General features: G+C 36.4%; 1 protein-coding gene across 1 annotated transcript in view; it reads left to right on the top strand.

Moving 5' to 3' along the window:
- Positions 1 to 20,739, top strand: part of LOC127427138 (uncharacterized) — a 43,810-nt gene that overhangs the window by 1,253 nt on the left and 21,818 nt on the right. The gene's annotated exons all lie outside the window — the stretch shown is intronic.

The following is a 20,739-nucleotide window of genomic DNA, read 5'->3' as shown; positions in this document are numbered from 1 at the left end:
TTCAGTAATTCAACTCAAATTGTGAAACTCGTGTATTAAATAAATTCAGTGCACACAGACTGAAGTAGTTTAAGTCTTTGGTTCTTTTAATTGTGATGATTTTGGCTCACATTTAACAAAAACCCACCAATTCACTATATATATATATATATATATATATATATATATATATATATATATATATATATATATATATATATATATTTTAATGATTATTATTATTTTATTATTATTATTGCTTAATGAACAACAGTGACATAATAGACAAAACAAAAACATTATATAAGTTATAACCAGACATACATAGTGGATATAGTACAATACTTTACATACAACTGTACATATTCTTACAAAAAAGAATGATATATAATTTCCTTCTTTTTTATACAAGTTAGCCTATATTATATTAATTATATTTTTCATTAGAAGAGATGTTTTTATAGCCTTCTTGTTTGTTAAAGTAGTCATAGACTCATATAACATTTTATGGTCTATACAGAATAATTTGAAGCATGGTTTTATCTCAGTTACCTTTGCTTTATGTAAATGAAATTTCCCAAGCAGAGTTAATCATTTTATGGTATGGTCAACTATGGGAGAACCAGTGTTACAGTCCAAGAACAAAATCATGTATTCTTCTATCACATTTATTTTATGAAGTACATCAAATATTAATAAAGAAATCTGTGTCCAAAGTTCCTTAGAATATTTACATGCACAAAATAAATGTATAAGAGTTTCAGGCTCAATTTTACAAAAAGAACATAGTGGTGAAATATCTTCGTTGAATTTATTAAGAAAAACATTGCAAGGGCAGTATCTTTAAAAGCAAAAAAACTTTATTAGGCAATACAAATTTATTAACTTCAGACCAAATCTTATCAGATAAAATCATAGGAAAATTTGGTTTTCATTTTACAAGCGCTTTCCGAGAACAGCTAAAATCCCTTATGAGACATTTTCTAATGTAAAAAACACCTACTATCCTGGATGATCATGCCACCAATACACATCTGTCCAACTAAGGGATTGTACATTAAATTAGTTTTTACAAGATGAAGTAATTTAGTAGAAATGGCTTTCACAATAGATTTGATATCTTTAACTGAACAAGAGAGCCCCGAAACAGAAATAAATTGCTCATAAGAATAAAGTTCACCATTACCAGACAGCAAGTCTGAGACAAAGATGACGCCCTTCTCAAGCCAATCTTTCTTAAAAATAGATTTGTGCTGATTGTTCCATAGTATACAAGTGTGTGGGGAGAAATTGTGCTTGAAGGCTATTTTCCAAGCATCCAATGCTTGCTTATGAAAATTGGCTAGCTTAATAGGGAGCTTATTACAATTAAAATCACAAGAAGGCAGCAATTTTAGTCCGCCACATTTTTCAAAAACCAAATTGGGGATATAAAACCATAAGGAATTACTCTGAGCTAAACGATGCTTTATCCAATTAATTATAAATATGTTATTAATAGTACTAAAATCAAGAACGTTAAACCCATCCTCAGAATAGCTCCTAATTATTGGTTTTCTTTTTACATACTCTGTTTTGTTCTTCCAGATAAACTTATATAAAACTCTGTCAACTGCTGAACTCCCAGGACTAACATAAAGAGAAAGTGCAGGATACACTAGTCCTGAAATGCCCTCTGCCTTTGACAGCAGTACATGTCCATGGAGAGTCAGATTCCTCTGTGACCAACAACTAAAGATATTTTTTGCTTTCTGCAATTTTCTAGTGAAATTAGATTCAATTCTGTCATTTGGAAATTTACTAATTAAAATGCCAAGATATCTAACTGTTTGTTTCACCTTAATTTCACATATATTATCAACATCCAATTACTAACTGTTATAATCTCACTTTTGTTCTGATTAATGAAGAGACCAGATGCATCAGAGAACAATTTTAAACTATCTAATATAATTGGAACCTGCCATTTATCTTTTAAAAACAAGCAGGTATCATCTGCAAGTTGACTAATTAAAATAGAGTTATAACGTTGGAGCAATGTACTGTGTAAAGGTTAAGAAGCTCAGCAACCAGTAAAAATAAAAAAGGAGAAATTGGACATCCCTGTCTGATGCCTCTCCCAATGACAAAACACAGAGAAGTCCCTTTAGACAAGGAGACACTGCTAGTGATATTATTGTATAACATTTGTACAGTGTTTTTAAACCTAGGCCCAAAACCAAACCGTCTCAAAGCTTCAAACATAAAAGCATGCACTACTGTGTCAAATGACTTCCTAGAAATCTAAGAACAAAGTAATTGCATTATTATTAACTAACTCAGAGTAATCTAAAATATCCAAAACAAGACAAATATTATTTGAAATATGTCTACTTTTCATGAAGCCAGATTGTGTGAACAAGATAACTTCTTCCAAACAGGGTTTTAATCTTTTAGCGTGTAAAGCAGCTAATAATTTGTAATCTGAATTTAACAAAGATATAGGGCGCCAATTGTCTAATAAAAAGTATATCTTTATTAGGTTTTGGCATTAAAGTAATTAGCCCTTGTTTCATTGAATCAGTTAATTCCCCCTTATCTAAACATTCATTAAATGCATCCAAAATTAACTCCAATTAATTCCAAAACAGGTGATAAAATTCAAAAGGCAAACCGTCAGGACCCGGACTCTTATTGAGAGGTGTTTTTATTTTTTATTTTTATTAAAACGTCCAGCTCCTCCAAAGTTATCTCATCCTCACAAACCGCACAATTTTCTTCACTAATTTTTGGTATGAATGGTTCTACTTTACAAAAAATGTTTTGTTAAAAGACTCTAAATGAAAGGATGTAGTATACAAACACTGACAGATTTCAGATACAAACTTTGAGATTTTGTTGTAATCAGAAGACAAGTTATCATTAATGTAAAGAGAAGAGATCTTCTTTAAATCACCTCTTCTCTTTTCTAAGTTAAAGAAATATGCTGAGTTTTTTCTCCAAATTCTAGCCACTTAGCCTTTGATCTAATAAATGCACCTTTGGCCTTCACAGCAAAAAACATGTTAAGATCCTCCTTCAACAAATACAGCTTCTCTTTTTTTCCTGATCACTAGGAGAGGCCAGACACAAAATATCGTTAATCTCCCTTATAATTTTAGAATATCTTGATTCCCTTGCTTTCGCAAGTCCTTTACCAAACTGTATAGAAAATCTCTGACATTCATATTTAAGCAATTCCCATTTTGTGATAGCCGAAACTAGTTTTGCTTTATGACTCCTAATAATATTTCTAATACCTGAACAATACATGGAATTTTGTAAGAAAGAGGTGTTTAACTTCCAATATCCTGGTTGTCTTGGAGCTCTACTTTTTTCCTGAGATATTTCAAGGTCAATGCAAGCATGGTCAGTAAGGGGTGCAGGAGAAATAGAGCAGGAACTAATAAATGAAACTAACATATCAGATACAAACCAGAGATCTATCCGGGATTTTTGTGACATTTCTGGTTTAAACCATGTAAATGATGAACTGTTTCCAGGCTGCTACAAAAATCACCTATAACTACGTTAAGACTGTTAACACTGAGTCTGGGTGGAAATCTGTCTAAATGTAAGTCAGGGGCTTCATTAAAATCCCCTCCTATTATAAAAGCAGCTGAAGGAAATTTTTGTTTTAAAGCAGATAGCTTTGCAGATAAGGTTTGTAGAAGAACACTGTTCATATTAGAGTTAATAAAACCATAAATGTTACATAAAATAACAATAGAATCCCCTGAATTAACAACTGCTATTATCCATCTACCCTCTGTAGAAAAGTGTGATTCAAGAATAATACCTTTGAAGTTATGTTTAAATAAAATCAAAACTCCACATGAATAAGTAGAGACATGTGAAAATAAGATTTTACCTCCCCATTGTGAAGACCAGAATGATTCCTCCTTGACACTAGAATAAGTCTCTTGTAAAAAACAAACATCTCTTTTTTTAGAACTACAAATTAAATATAGAGCTTTACGCTTAGTCAGATCACGAATCCCCCGAACATTAAGAGAACAACACGAAAAATTAAACGACATCAAAGAACAAAAAATAACAATATCCAACCTACCTAAAAGGCAGGAAAATAAACTATATCAAATAGAAAATGAAGTGCAAAACTTAACCATTTACCTTACATTTTTTACAGACATCACAGGGCAATTTAAGGTATAGAAACCCCTGCTTTGTCTGTGAAGAAAGTCAGACAGCACTGCAACATGTCCTTTCAAACAAAAAGTAAACAAATTAGGCCATCTTTGAAAAAAAAGGTTAGCAAACTAATTTTAACTAAATTAACAGTCAGTTAAATTACCGATTTTTCGGTCCAAGATTTGAAAGAGAGCGGATATTGGAATGGATGGATGATCACACGTTGTCTGCAGTAAGCTTCTTTCCTTCAATAAAGGCAAATGAGCCCTTAAACCCGGCCCGTTTCCCTTCTCTCATGGCTTGACTTACCAGCGGCCATAATTTGTTCCGTGCATCCCTTGTGTGTTGCGTCAAATCTTCAGATATCTTAATCCCTTTCTGTTTAAGGACTTCAGAGGTTCTCGCATCAACTCAGATGCGATCGTGATGAGTGCGTGACAAGAATTGCACAATAATCCACCATGGATAAATGCCTCCTCCCCTCGGACCGAGTCAGTGTGCAGCATCAATGGACATTTGAAGAATGTCTCTCAGTCCAGGCGATAACCCAGACAAAATGTCAGTGACAACCATTTTTACATTTTCTCCGTCCTCCTCTGGAATGCTTGAGATTTTCAAGTTCCATCTTCTTTTGAAGTGTCCAGTTCGTCCACCTTGTCCCACAACTGTTTATTCTCAGTGGTGATCGCTGCGAGCTGAGCGCCCAACTTGTCTGTTTCAGTGACAGCACGCTCCGTTTTATCCTCGACAGATTTAACTCTCTCATCATGTTCAGAAATTTGAAATGAGTTGGATGCCACAGACCTTTCAATTGCCAGTAACTTTTCCACGACATCGTCCTGTTTTTTCGCCAGCCTCTCTATCGCCTCCATCAGCATTGCGTTTGAAGGATCGGAGGTATGGCACGGCATTTTTGGATGAGGGCTCTTAGACGGAGTATCAGGTAATGGTAAAAGATAATCGACGATGTCCCTTTCAGGAGGTTTAGCATAGTCATGTACACGTTTCACACTTTCTGCCATGCATACATCGTTACATTGATCCATGAAACTGTTGAGAAATGCTGAAGGAACCTTCATTAGATCTTGCATGAAATGGCTTGAGGAGGGTGAGCAGAACTCTGCCTATTTTTTTAGATTGGAGCAACAGCAAGTTAGGAACTCTCATATTCAGCAGCTACATATTAATGGGAATGTCACTGATGATTTTAAATCCATTGCGGTCTTCTGTGCTAAGATTTATAGTGATGATTTATACTCTTCTAAATTTTGCCAGCATTCTGCCATAGAATTCTTTGATTCTTTGTCATACATAAAACAACTTAGTAAAGAGGACTATAGCCTGCGCGATGGTCCTGTTAGTCTAGAGCAAATTTTTGATGCGATAAATAATCTAAAAAATAATAAATCCCCTTGTACTGATGGGCTATCTGCCGAATTTTACAAAACTTTTAGCAAAAGGTTGGCACCCTTTTTACATAAGGTGTTCATAGAGAGTTTTGGAGAATGACGCTTCCTCCTACTTTGTGTCAGGGGCTAATAACCTTAATTCTAAATCTGACAAAGATCTCCTCTCGATAAATAACTGGAGGCCAATCACTTGATTACACAATGATTACAAGGTCATTGCCTTTGTGTTAGCGAAGAGGCTGAAATCAGTTTTAAAAAGCATAATATGTGAATGCAATCCGGATTTACCCATCAGAGACATATTTCCAATAATATACGCTTGATTCTAGATTTAGTAGATTATTCTGATCTTATTTCCAGTGATAGCTTTATCCTCTTTCTTGAACACTATAAGGCGTTTGATTGTTTAGAGCATGAATTTATGTTACAGGCCCTGCACAAGATTTGATTTAGTGATTTTGTTTGTAGTTGTATCAAAATGCTTTTTTGTAATGGGAATAGTTCTATCCGACTCGGTACCTCTCCAAGATTCACTTTAAAGCGTAGTGTCAGACAGGGCTGTCCAATTGCTTTTTTTAACAGCTACTCAATTTTTAATTTACATTTCAGACAGAGTCCTGTGAAAGGAATTACCATTGCTGATACCGAATTAATTATTAGTCAATTGGCAGATGAAACAGCACTATTTCTGGAGGATGCTTCTCAGATCCCGGTTGCTTCTGGCCTTTTGCTTAATACTAATAAATGTGAATTACTCCCGATTAAAACTTGTGTAATATCTTCTATCTGTAGTATCCCTGTTAGAGAATGTGTCACATATTTAGGAATCAAAATAACAAAAGATACTAAATTGAAATGTCAGATGAACTTTAACTTGATTGTTGATAAAACGTGGAAAAAAATCAATTTTTGGTTAAGAGATTTATCCCTGAATGACAGAGATCTGCTCATAATAGTGGAAGGTGTTTCTAGATTGTCCTATGCTTCTCATAGTGTTGGGTTCGAGTCCATCTTAGTCGAGTCTGAGTCAAGTCTGAGTCTTTAAACAATTGAATCCTAAAGGGGCCGAGTCGGACTCAAGACCGAGTCCATAACAGTCCGAGTCGAGTCCAAATCCAAATGAATCTGTTCATGAATCTGAATAAAAATTGTAACCGTAAACTCAACATCAATATTTTAAACTTCACAACTAAGAAAAACAGTTTGTCAATATAAATGTAACAAAAACACCTCTGTTGCCTTTCATATATATATATATTTTTATGATTAGTATCCTGCTGAACAAACTTCAAAGTTGTTTCAGAATGAAAGCATATGCTTTAAGTGTATGATGACAAAACTGTCCTTCAACACAATTCTTACTGTGTTCTGTTGACATTTAAACTATTTGTTGCTTTTTCCCCTCCACTCAAACATAGACTAAAGATAGTGAAAGCTGTGTTAGTCATTTTTTAACATTTAATTTAGTTTTATTTAAAATGATCTCTATCTAAATAAATAATAGTCTATCCTGAGATTTTTTTTCTGAATCTTTTTTCTCTATCTGCCGACTGATTTGGGAAAATACATACTGTACAAATGAGTCAACACAGTAGTAATTAGCACTCGCTGAGAAGTTATGTCTCACGATTTGACTGCAAATGCTAAACATCCAAAAACACTGGAAAAGCCCACTGATAAAATTAGGGCCATGGAAAAGCTTTTCTAGTTAATTTGCGGAAAAATGCACAATGCAGGGCAGTTCTGCATGCTGCTCGTGTACCTAAATCCCTGATGCATCCATGTGCGTCTCGCAGCAACTGCCGCAGAAGATTAAAAAAATTATAATAATTTATATTTGCTTGAGCAGCAGCCGCGTTGGGCTGCAATCAGTCTGAAATCTTTAAATACCAACCAAAGAAAATTTAATTGAGCACTTCTTTAACCACAAAAACATGGAGAATAATCATTTTGAGTCATAAATTTAACAGAATTGTCCTTCAAAAGTGTCAGAGATGTAGGTTTAAAAAATATGTGCATAAATTACCCAGTAGTTTACAATAAAAATAAAATAATATAAACATTTAAAATAAAGATATCATAATCAACTAAATTAATCTCGTTTCATGAAGTTTAATTTCATACACAAACTCTGTCATTGAATAATACATTTATTTTATAGCCTATAATTAAATTATAAACAAAACATTTCACTGCCCAAAATATCCTAAAATTTTATTGTGCATGGTTGAATGTTGTGAATGGTGGACAAATGCTGTAAAAGAATGTATTTTAAGCAGCTCGTCAATGTTTTGAAAATAGTCAATCAATAATAAATAGGTGCTGTTTATCTGTTTAGAGTTGCTGTCTGCTTTAGCAATAACGCTTTTTTCTCCCGACTATTTAAAAAGTTACACAGTTAATTCATCAAGCTATTATGGACCAGTTCAAGCTGACAACACTACGTGGACCACAAGAGACTACAGAAGCCTTCATGTGTAGACACATTACGCCTAAAAAGACTTAATATCCTATATTAATACTATTTTTATGTATTTTTATTTTTATTTGCTGTTTTTAGTAAACTGTGGGTGACTTGATTCAATGAAGTTCTTGATTTTAAGTTTTGAACCACGATGAAACTGCAATGCAAGCACCGTCTTGGCTGCACAAACGCCACATGCAATTTTACCAGTTGTCAGGTCCTGTGTCGTGTGAAACTGCCTTATTTAGTTTCTATTACATTGGATACATACCTGTCTTTATGTTTTCGTCATGCCAGTCACCTCTGTAGTCTATTTTATACAGTAGTCGCTGTAGTAATATTCAAGCATATTGGTTGACTAATGAGTGTGAATATGCACGTGCATATGTGTGTGTGTTTGCTTAAACACAGTGAAACAACTGTGAAACAACACAGTGAAACAAAAATGTCTACGACTTCAGGGGCTAATACAGCTGCATGCAGAAAGAGATGTGTTCATTAATTTCTGCTTTGTTATTTATATTTTTTTCATTGCATCACAAATGTCACAGACTCGGCCGGATCTCGGAAAAAAATCCCGAGTCCCAAAGGCTTGAGTCCAAGTCAAGTCCGAGTAAAAATGCATCCGAGTCCGTGACAAGTCCAAATCCATTAAAACTGGACTCGAACTTGAGTCCAAGTCCAAACTCAAGTACCCCAACTCTAGCTTCTCAATCCTAATATGCTGATAAATCTACTTGTAAATTGATTTATGGAATGTTGCTTAAAGTATTATGGAAAAATAAGACCCATTATATTAGAAAATCTGTTAGAATAAATTCTTATAGTAAGGGTGGCTTACATTTTATTGAATTCGGCTTTCTTAATAATACTTTTAAAATTAATTAACTCAAACACTTTCTTCACAATCAAACTTCTTTTGGAATTTAATCCCATGGTAAGTTTTTATCTTGGATAGGAGGTATAACATTTGTTTAATGTGCAATTAATTACTTGGGGATTTATTTACAAACATAATTTGTCACCACACAATTTTTTTATTTGGAATAATTGTAATATCTTGCATAACAAAAAATCTTTGTTTTTTGAAAACTGGTTTAAGAATGGGCTGATGTTAGTGAACCAGTTATTTGGTAATGACAGTAACTTATTCAACCACTCAACTTCTTTTTGAAATACCAAATACCAATTTCCAATAACCAGGAAAGAATTCAATATAGTTATTAAGGCTAACCCTATGGAAATCTGTATGCTTTTTAAAAACAATAATAACAACTCAATGTTATCTGTTTGTCCCTCTAACCCGGCGTCTACTTTGGTTGTTTCTGTTTGTTTCTCGGCACGGAAGTTCTATTATAAAATTAGATCATTATTTTCTGTTCTTGCTGTTTCCATTCCTTCCACCGTTTCCTATTGGAACAACATTTTTGATGATATAAATTGGCCCCATGTGTGGTCACTCCCACACATTTTTTTCCTAACAAACAAAGTTAAAGAAATATCAAAAATTTGACCATCAAGCCTTTTTTACAGAAGTTTAAAAACGATATTAATACATCCTGCTCTTTTTGTGCAGCTTCGCCCGAAACTGTAAATAATTTATTTTGGGATTGTCCTTTTGTTCAGCCCCTTTGGAGTAATATTAATGCTTTAACCCTTTAAAGCCTGAGCCCAAAATTCAGAAAATTTCATTCTGTGCCAGAATATGATATTCATACACATGTTCATATTACATTCATATTCATATAACATCACACAACTGAACTGTATATACCATATTGAAGAGAAGAACTAGGGCTTTCAAATTATATAAATATATGTATGAGTATTTAAGGCTAATCATCCTTTATTAATAAGATTTCACACAGCAATTTTTCAAAAATCTTCTCCGGCCACCATACTTCATCAGACAACTGCATTTTCAACCATTTTAATTACAAGCTAGAGGGAAACTTAGAGTGTATGAAATATACATAATTTTGTGGGCAATGTAGAATAGCAGACAGATTAGAAATATAATCTATTGTTTAAAAGTTAAGACCATTCTAGTGATTAGTGGGAAAACGGAATAAAACAAACATTTAGAATGTTAAGATACATTTCACATGACCACTCCTCAAATACTCCTTTTGAGCACCTGTAATAATAAATTGAGATTGCATCTGAAATTGAAGGACACAAACACTGAAATATACATTTTATGTGTTCAATAAAACACACACTTTATTTAATTTGAACATTAGAATTACACACGAATTACACAGCAAAACATACAAAATCAAACTTTCGAACTATCTACAGTAAATACATTTTTAATAAAGAATGCAGGAACAGAATATATATAAATTCATAAATACTCAACAACTGCAATACCTGTGGAGAGAGGAGAGGGAGAAAAGAGGGGAGGGGGAGGACAACACCACCAGTAAACACAGCCCAACCTAGCCCTCTTCATGAAACTGGTCACACTCAGCTGAGTGCCAAGACTGAAAACAGTTCCTATCGCGAACCAAGCAAAGTCTTTTGCCATCACATTCTGGTGCGCAACAAGCTACTTTAGTTTTATTTTCAGTCCTACTTTTCCGATAGCATAGCCAACATCTCTTAGAGAACTCTTCAAATTTAGGGACATGGGCTGTGTGGAGTGATGACGAAGGAGGGACTACAGGCTTTAGTGTATGCAAAGGGAAACTTGTGTGAATATCGATACCTCCCAGCTGATGAGCCAGGTTTTCTCTGAAATCTATCTGGATAAAGTTCACCGGTCTACGCTCATCCCCTGATGCCGCATGAATGTGTTGCCATTCCTTAAATAATATGAAACTATTGACGATGGCAATGTCTATGAAGTGGAAAAAAAAGTGTCTTCCACCACTTCTGGGTTTTTTGTAGGACATCGTAAGATTTTATCATTTGGTCTGACCTATCAACACCACCCAAGTTTTTGTTATAATCGCTGATGACAGTGGGCTGGAGGGCTACTTCTTTTGTCCAGTTGCCATCATTTTTTGCAAACCTAGTAATTTCGGTTGAGCCATTCGCATTGTGGAAATTGGAGAGGCGTGTAACTGCACGCGTGTCCTTCCACTGAATTACAAGTATATTCCCCTCAATTCTACACCACCTCATATCCCCACAAGCTGTCTTGCATTCCCATCTTTTGATGTCTTTAAATTCTGCAGGAAACAGTTTAAGATTCACCCTGCATGTCCAACAGGCATTAGTTCCCATTTCTAACAACTTAACCATAAGAGCTGGGGATGTGTAAAAGTTGTGAAACCAAACATTGTGGCCCTGGTCTTTGAATGGCTACAGTAAAGATTCAACTACTTTGGTGGCCAAGTCAGTGACACGTCCATCATGACTACCTGTGTAAACATTAAAGTCGAGAGTATACCCCGAGTCTGATGTTGCAATTACCCATAATTTAAAACCCCACCGAGTAGGCTTGCCCTTCATGTATTGTTTAAATCCTGACCGAGCTTTAGACTTGACCATACGTTCATCTATTGCAAGATTACGGTTAGGCTGAAAGAGCTGCTGGCATTTTTGTTGGAGGTGGTCCATAAGATAACGCAACTTCCTAAGGCGATCCTGATTATCCTCTGTGGTAGGGTCTACAACATGTAGAGCTGCTAAAAGAGCCTTGTAGCGGTCACGCGACATAAATCCCCTCACCTACGAGCCCTGAGGTGACTTGGTTCCCCAATGATGATGGGAATCAGGGAGAATTGAAAACCCCATGTAAATGAGCAACCCAAGAAATTTGTAAAATTCATCAGGGGTCACCTCCATCCAAGCTCCTTGGTAGCTGGAATATGTCGGACAGTTTAGGACGAGCTCCCACCCCTGATGGTTTGTAAAGCTGCATATCTCAGCAACTACAGCCTGAGTAAAAAACAGCATGAAAAAGTCAATTTCTCGCAACATCATATTGGAGGTTGACCACACAGCCTGACGCACGCTACCTAAGTCAATACCGAATGGACAGCTAGGCTTAAATGGGAGAGGTTTTGGTGCCTGTGAATCAATATCAGACAACGAGGGATAAGAAACAGAGTCAGGGAAGCGTTTACGCTTTCTAGCTGACTTCGGACCTATGTGAGAATGGCTAGCCATACCCAAAATAATAAGAGTAACAGTGTTAGTGTTACTGTGAGTATCAGTCATATGAGAAATAGAAACAAACAATACATACACATTCATACATACCCAGTTGATGGTCTTGGCTGGGATCAGGTTCCATCTCATCCTCCATCTCCTCGTGGTCCGGGTCTTCCTGCAGTAGTTCCTGGTCTAGCAGATCTTCCTCCTGTGTACTCATGCCTTCATGAGCCATGTCCTCCTCTGCTATGAACCTAAGCTCATCAGCAGTCAGCTGCCTCCTCCTCTTGAGAGTGCTGAGCAGGGAGCCATAGTCGCTATCCATATCTACGACAATTGGTAGCCAGCAGTGTGTTCTTCACAAATCAATCTACTAAAAAGTCACCAAAGGCTTGCAGACTAAGCAGAATGTCCAACTGCAGACAGCCCTCTCACACTTTCCTTGTGAACAGGAAGCTACACACAACCTAAAATCATGTCTGTGTGATGGATGGGTAAGGCTATCTGCTAAATTATAGAAAAATATCTACCATTTTCTTTTTATTACATGGGAAAATCAACAAGCTAGATAACTTATCTAACTAGCAGGCCAGTTTCCAGGCAGGTTTGAACAGCATAAAAAAAATAGAAGAAAAAAAAAAAAAGGTCTGAACAGCGTCTGCTTTCTGCCTCACATTAATTCAGGCGGATTTTTCACAAGCGACAAAATTGGCAAAAAAAAGTTATTGATATTTAGTTAAAAATGTACATAGTATTGCTAGCTAAAGTTTCACAGAAACTGCCAAAAAAAGGTTGATATAAAAAGAGGCTCGCCGATGACGGTCACGTCAATTTTTCCAGAAAAATGTAGCTAGTACTACTCCTACAAATAAATGCTTCGTAACTAAAAAGGTTTGACTCTCTTCCACAAGCAACAAAATTGGCCAAAAAAGTTATTGATATTTAGCTAAAGATTTACATAGTATTGCTAGCTAATGTTTATTTAGCAAGTTTCACAGAAATTTGCTTAAAAATAGAGGCTAGCTGCCTGTCCGATGAATGCCGACGGTCATATCATTTGTCAGGGTTACTCTAAAATAACGAAATGAGAAAATTTAATTACCGTTAAAATAAATGCTTCGTAACTAAAACTTTTTGACTTTCAATAGACAATATTGACAACACATGTTAAATAACTTGTCTTACCTCAAAAGATCACCTCAGTTTTCAATTTGAAGCAGTAAGTCCAACACTGTTGCTACCGGCGTATTCTCTCTGGCTCCGCTCAGGCAAATGGAGGATGAGGCTGATGATGATACATTTATTATTCACGCCCAGTAACCCATTAACCAATCATATGTGCTTTTAGCTTATATTGTCATGAGTATCTGGCAGTTTTCAGAAATAAAATCGGTGATTGGACGGCGAAGATACTGAGACAGGAACCATGGGAATAATTGTTCCCAAATTTGAATGCTCCGGCTGGTAAGGGTTAAGTGTCCAGAAAGTTCTATGTGAATTTTCCTCGTTGTATAGGCATATTCTTTTTGGCTTTTGTGCAAATGACAAGAATACAGGCAATGCTAGTTTCTGCATAAATTTACTTTTGTTAATTGGCCAAATTTTACATTCATAAATGTAATAAATACACAAACTGGAAAGCCCACTTCAATATATTTAAACTAGAACTGAAGCTGTGTGCAGATACAATCTCAACATCGGTTAAAAGAAAGCGATCAAAACGTCTAGACTATGTACCATGTTTGACATTCTTTCTTAATGTGCATTCACCTTCATTTGTGTACCCTCTTTTTTTCTTTTTTTTATCCTATTTATTTACTTATTAATTCATTTTATTTACCTCCTTTCCTTTTATTGTTCTTTTCTGCAGTTGTCTTCTGTTAGCTGTCTTGTCTGTAATGGCTTGCCTCTATTACCTATTTTGATATAGGAATATTGTTTTTTATTTTTCTATATGTATGTACCAATACATAGGTTCAGTTGTTTATGTTGAATTAGCAAATAAAAAAACAACTAAAAACTAAATAAAATAAAAAAAAACTACTGAGATCAGCAATACCACCACTGTCATATCTGCTAAATAAACTAATGCCAAAATAAAAGTCATTAAGTGAGAGCGTAATGATGTTCTACAAAATATAAATTGAGGAAAAAAATAATAATAATTAAACTGCAAAAACAAAGCATTAAACACTGGTTAAAATAAAAGTTGTTACACAAAATCATTGAGGTTATGTTTTGAATTATTTATTTATACATTATTTTTTATGCACCTTATTTTAAAGCAACATATACGTTTTACAACATGTATAAATTTAGAAAAATTATATGAAACAATTAGACAGTAAAATATAACATTAAACTACTACTGATATCCTCTAAGTGCTAAAATAAAGGTTACGCAAGATTGTACTGAGGTTAAGTTTTTTTTATCTATTCGTTTAATCATGAAGCTTTTATGTACCTATTTCTTAGCAACTAATTTCTCCATACATTCTGCAAATGTATAAATTGAGAAAAGTTTTATATGTAATAAATCAAAACGCACTGGCAGCTGCTGTGTTTTAAAGCATAATGATACTGAGATTAAGGTAAACTAATACTCCAATTTTCTTTAAATTCCCCTTGTAATGTGAATAAAAAAACATTTGAAAAATAAATAAATAAATCTCAAATTAATCTGATACCCTGATAGCACAAGTACATCGCCCAGACGTATATTTGATGTAGGGTGACCAGATTCCTGCTTGTGGAATACGGGACAGCCCCCTCCCAGCAAAAATGAAATTGACGTATCCTTACCTAGGCGCAGATCAATGCAAAGTAGAGGGTGCATCCGCATCTTTAACTGTTGTCACCTTGTACTTTTCGCTGGCAGCAATTTTTCTCAGTGTGCGCTTGTCTTGTTTATTGTAAAATGCAGAGAAGTCCAGTCCAAAATTAAGATGTTTGAAAAGCATTGCCTTCATGATTGTTACACTGAGTCGAGATATATCCAGTGTCCATGCTGCATTCATTATTGAGAACACACGCTCCACAGATACAGATGTCCCAGGCAGACATAAAACAAACTCCACAACCTTGGCTAAGACTTCGAAGTTGATGGTCTTGCTCTCCAGCTCACGAAAAACATCTATCCATCTCTCAGACACGGCTGTCTTGTTCAAGTTCCACTCAGTGATGCAACGAGTGACAATGTTTTTCGCGCAAGCCCACTCATCAAAGAGCGTGCTTTCGTCAATCAAACTGAGGGGATTCTGGAGTAGAAGTGTTCGAGGCTGCTCTGAATGTCTTTCCACTCTGTTATGTCTCTCAGTAGGGCCCACTCAAGTTTTTCTGCGTTCTGTAATGAGTGGCTCCAATTTTGGAGGTAATCCACCGATGCTGAATAAAAGTGTCTCACTGCACAAAAGAAATCATCCGCTCGCATGTCACCAGCTTCAGCCAGGGCATCCAACTGCTTTTAATGTCAGAGGGTATGAATGATTCCTCCAGCCTGGCCTGCAAGACTTTTCTCAGGTCATGAATGTGCAAGGCTATGGCTGTGCACAACAGAATGATAAGCATAAAGTCCTTCACCTTGTCAGATTCTGAACTTTACTTCACAAAAAAATCACTAACACTTGTAACAAGGTGTGGCACACTTACTTTTAGCAGCATCCACATGCTTTTTTGTATGAAAATGCTGCGCAATGTCGGTGCGGCCTCCATGGGCGATGGAAAATCTCACACCTCACTTTACTAGGCTCTGTCTGTGACTCCTTTTTTTAGAAATGTAATTTATTTTTGAAGATCCTCATTAAATGTACATGCACACTTCCTTGACATTTTTCCAGCCACAGTATCATCGGTGTGCTCTTTCAAACTGACTCTTCATTCAGTTCACTAACTGGATGTCTATTGGTAGGGGATTGTGATTGGATAGTTTAATCCAATCATATACTTCAAATAACATGGTGTGATTTTATTGGTTTTACAAGCAGTATCCTTGGCTACCTTTGATTAGAATACTCACGTGACTGAGAATGCCACATAGGCGATAGAGAAATTTTAGGAGAGGGGAAATACGGGATAAAACATGATTTCTTCAGAATAAGTCAGGACATTGGAAAAAGTGCTTAAATACGGGACTGTCCTGGACATCTCACAGACATCTCTGAGATGTACATGTGCTATCTGGGATAATGGATACCTGGGAAAAACAGGACGTCTGGCCAACCTAATTTGATGTGTGTGTTTTCATATGCAAGACATTTGTTTCCCTCTCAGATGTCTTTGAGACATTTATGATTTAGAATGTTTGTAAATCTTATCTTTTTTAAGATGTTTAGCAGATGTTAATTAGATTGCGATATTTTCCAGATTGAAGAGATCTAAAACAAATATCTCTGAGATGTACATGTGCTATCTGGGATAATGGATATCTTGGATAATGGAATAAATGTTTGCCATTCCTATACATGCTTTTAACTCTATTCTTATTGCTTAACCCTGAGTTACGTCAAGTGGTGGCTGGTGCTTTTCAAGAGTGAGGAAGCACGAGGAGATCATGTGATGCCATGCGAGGAGCGGACGTGTAAACGACGAGCTCTGTGCACTTTGCAAGTTTTTTTATTATTTTTGTGTCATAATCCGGTAAGATTTGATACACCCTGCTACATATTTGTTCTTTGAAGTCAACATGGCAAAGAATTAAAAATCCTTGGGCTCTGGAGATATTAAAAGACACTTACATGCTCAAGCTGAAGCCTCTGACAGGCCTGCAGACCAGGGACTGGCGAGCATGTCTATGATGCTGACGAAGGTTGTTGCTGACTTGGAGGATCTCGCTGTAATATGTCAATCGATTACTGCGATGGAAATGAAATTCTCTTGTTGAATACAAGTTGGTTACAAGATTGTCAGACATCGAAAAACGGATCGATTATCTGGAGTCATCGGAGAGGGAATTAGCTGCTAATCTGCTGGCGACCAAGATGGATTTGGAACACGTTTTTGAAAAAATTTTGGATTTGGAGAACCGCAGTAGGCGAAATAATGTCAGAATTGTTGGAATTCCTGAGCATAAGGAAGGCCGAGATATGGTGAAATTCCTAGATGAGCTCTTTCCGAGTCTGCTTAACATAACAGGCCATAAACTGGAAATCGAGCGAGCTCACATAATCCCGGCTCGCCGATCGGCTGAGAGAGACAGGCCCCGATTAATTCTGGCCAAATTTCTGAGATCATCTGATAAAGATCTTGTGTTGCGCGAGGCAAGGAGCAAAGGAAAGCTTTCTTGGAAGAATCACAGCATTTTCCTGTTCCCAGATTTTGCGAATTCGACAAGAGAGAAATTCTTACATCAAAGGATATCTACATGCCCACAACGGGCGATGTCTTTTATGGGGTTGATGGACTGAGGAAGTCATGGTGTGTTTCTTATGTGGCCTCTGAGTGAACTTGACTCACTCAATATACTCTTGACCATCCAAGGAACCGGGACGCCTGTTTTCTTTCTTTTTGTGCTGGTTCCGCCTAACGGCTGGAGTTTGTTTTGTGGAATAACACTCCTTCAGGACAGTTGTGGATGAATCTGCTCGTTCTTTGAGCTTATGCCTCATATTGGTTGGAGACTGTTTTGTGGAATAATTTTCTAGGACATTGGAAGGATTAAGTCATCTGCTGCAGTCATGAGCAGCCGGCACACTGTACACTCGTTGACTGTCCAAGGAAACTGTACGGCTTGATATATATATAAAACATTTTTGTGCTGGTTCCGCTAGAGACTGGAGCTTGTTTTGTGGAGGAACACATCTTCGAGAAATTTCTGTGAATAAGTCTACATGTTCTTAGTGTTTATTCTGCCTGTTGGCTGGAGTTTGTTTTACAAAGTATATTCTGTTATGTAATTTTGCCTCACAAAATTTGTACAGATGCACTGGACTTGAGCAATCCAATGGCAAAGTTGTCGCGAGGACTCTCGTAGGCGTACATGGACTGTTTGAGTTTAGAGGGATGGATGCCGGAAGGCGCTGTCGTGCGTGGGGTTAATGCGCATGTTTTTCTTTTTCCTGTTTGATTGGTTCTGGGGGAAGTTCGGGGTTTGATTGTTGCACTAATAGGGAATGTGGTCTTTATAATCTTGTTTTTGACACACAATCTATTTTTTCTAATATATCAAAATGTCAAATGTTAATATGAGTGGATTGTCTCTCTCCACGTGAAATGTAAATGGGTTGGGGCACCCCATAAAAAGAAGGAAGGTTATTTTTTTCTTAAGCGTAACAAATATGAAATAGTGTTTCTTAAAGAAATGCATCTTTCCCTGCAGGAAGCTGAAAAATTTGGGAAGATATGGGGTGGACATATTTTCTTTAGTGCTGGCTCAAGTAAGAGCAGGGGTGTCATTATATTGATAAATAAACATTTACCATTCAAATGTCTCAAACAGATTAAAGATAAATTAGGAAGATTATTGTTGTTTAAACAGAAATTCAGGGGAAAATGTTGATTTTGGCTAATATTTACGCACCTAACGCTGATGATCAGGGCTTTTTTATAGATCTTGAAGGGATGTTGCAAGCTGCTGGCACCCCTCATGATATAATATTGGGAGGAGACTTTAATCTTTTGATAGACTCAGTCCTTGATCATATTGAAGCAAAAGTGCCCCCTAGAGCAACATTGATGCTTCACAGGATGTGTAAAAATCTTGGTCTTACAGATATTTGGAGACTTTTGAACCCATCTGGTAGGCACTATACATTTTTTCATCAGTCCATAAGATTTATTCTAGAATAGATTGTTTATATATATATACATTTAAGTCCCTCATTTCATCTGTTGTTGATTGCTCAATTGTAAACATCTTAGTTTCAGAGCACACCCTGGTGAGTTTTGAGGTGTTGCCACATATGGAGAAAAAGAAATCATATAGTTGGCACTTTAATGTATCACTTTTGCAAAATCCCGATTTTCAACAAATATTAAAGGCTGAAATTAATGTTTATATGGAGACCAACTGGTCCTCAGTATCCTCTGTGGGCATGGCTTGGGAGGCACTTAAGGCAGTTCTTAGGGGTCGAATCATACACTATGCCTCATTCATCATAAAATCCAAAGCACGAGAGCTCGTGGAGCTGTAAGGAAATACTAAAAGTGCAGAGGCAGAGCTGAAGCGCCAAATGTCGTCTGATGGCCTCAGAGAATTAACCCGATTGAAATTCAGATATAATACTATTTTAGGTGGAGTTTTGGTTATTTAGGGCAAGACAGTCATACTTTGAGTTGGGGGACAAAGCTGGGAAACTTTTGGCTAGATATATAAAGCAGAGAGAGTCTTTTTCTACCATTCCCTCAGTGAAATCTGCTGGTGGTGAAATATTTACCTCAGCCATTGATATTAATAATGCTTTTAAAGGATCTTGATCTCTACTGTTCCACGTCGTTGTCTATTGATGGAGATATTAGAAATTTTGTGGAACCATTAGAACTTCCTAAACTAACGACGGAGCAAAAAAATTATCTTGATTCTGAGATAACCTTGGAGGAGCTTAGCGAGGTAATTAAGGCCTTGCCTACAGGCAAGTCTTCGGGACCAGATGGCTTTGCTGCCAAGTTTATTAGATCTTATGCTACAAAGCTGGCTCCACTTTTGTTATAAGTTTATACGGAATCATTGAAGAATGGAAAACTTCTGCCAACCATGAGACAAGCCTGGATCAGTCTGATTCTTAAAAAAGACAAAGATCCAAGCGAGTGTAAGAGTTATCGTCCAATTTCCCTGATCCAGCTAGACTTAAAATATTGTCAAAGATTCTGGCTATCCGATTAAGTAAAGTTATGACATCTCTTATATATATAGATCAGGTAGGGTTTATTCGGGGTCATAGCTCTTCTGGTAATATTAGGCATTTTATCAATATCGTGGTCAGTGGCAAATGATAAGACTCCGGTCGTGGCCATGTCACATATTCCCTGTTTTGTGCCATCCCTATGGCTCCGCCTTGATTTCAAGCCTCCCTGACTTTGCCTTGTTGCTCTGCTCCCCTTGCCCCTTGTGCACCCTTGAACTGCCTGTTTACCCCTTGTGCCCCTCTGAACTACCTGTTTTCTTCCACACCCATGGAAAAAATTTTTTTTTTTTTTTTGGAGCATCTGGAATCTGCTCCTTAAAAGGGGGGCTCTGTCACATATTCCCTGTTTTTTGTATTAACTTTTATGTTGAAATTCTTATTTAGTTCCCATGTTTCTGTTTCCTGTTAGTTTGTAGTCCTTTTGTAGTTTCATTTTATGATTGGTTTTCCCCTGATTGTTTCCACAGGTGTTCCTCGTTCCCTTGTTTGTCTCTGTGTATTTAAGCCCTTGTTTTCCCTGTTTCCTTTGTCAGTTTTCACATGTATTGTCATGTTCTGTTCCTGGTTCCCTGTGTTTTGTTTTCATTTTATTCTGAGTTACTTAGATCCTCATTTCTCATCTGCCTCATTACAGGCCATCTCACTTGACGCTGAAAAGGCATTTGATATGGTAGAATGGAATTATCTTTTTAAGATTTTGGAAATATAAGGATTCGGCAATACTTTTATTGGATGGATCAAGTTACTTTTATAGACACCTGGTAGCAGCGGTGCA

Source organism: Myxocyprinus asiaticus, chromosome 36 (assembly GCF_019703515.2).
Source record: "Myxocyprinus asiaticus isolate MX2 ecotype Aquarium Trade chromosome 36, UBuf_Myxa_2, whole genome shotgun sequence".
Lineage (NCBI taxonomy): Eukaryota > Metazoa > Chordata > Actinopteri > Cypriniformes > Catostomidae > Myxocyprinus > Myxocyprinus asiaticus.
Note: the sequence above shows the minus strand (reverse complement) of the source record. Positions and strands in the feature narration are given on the sequence as shown.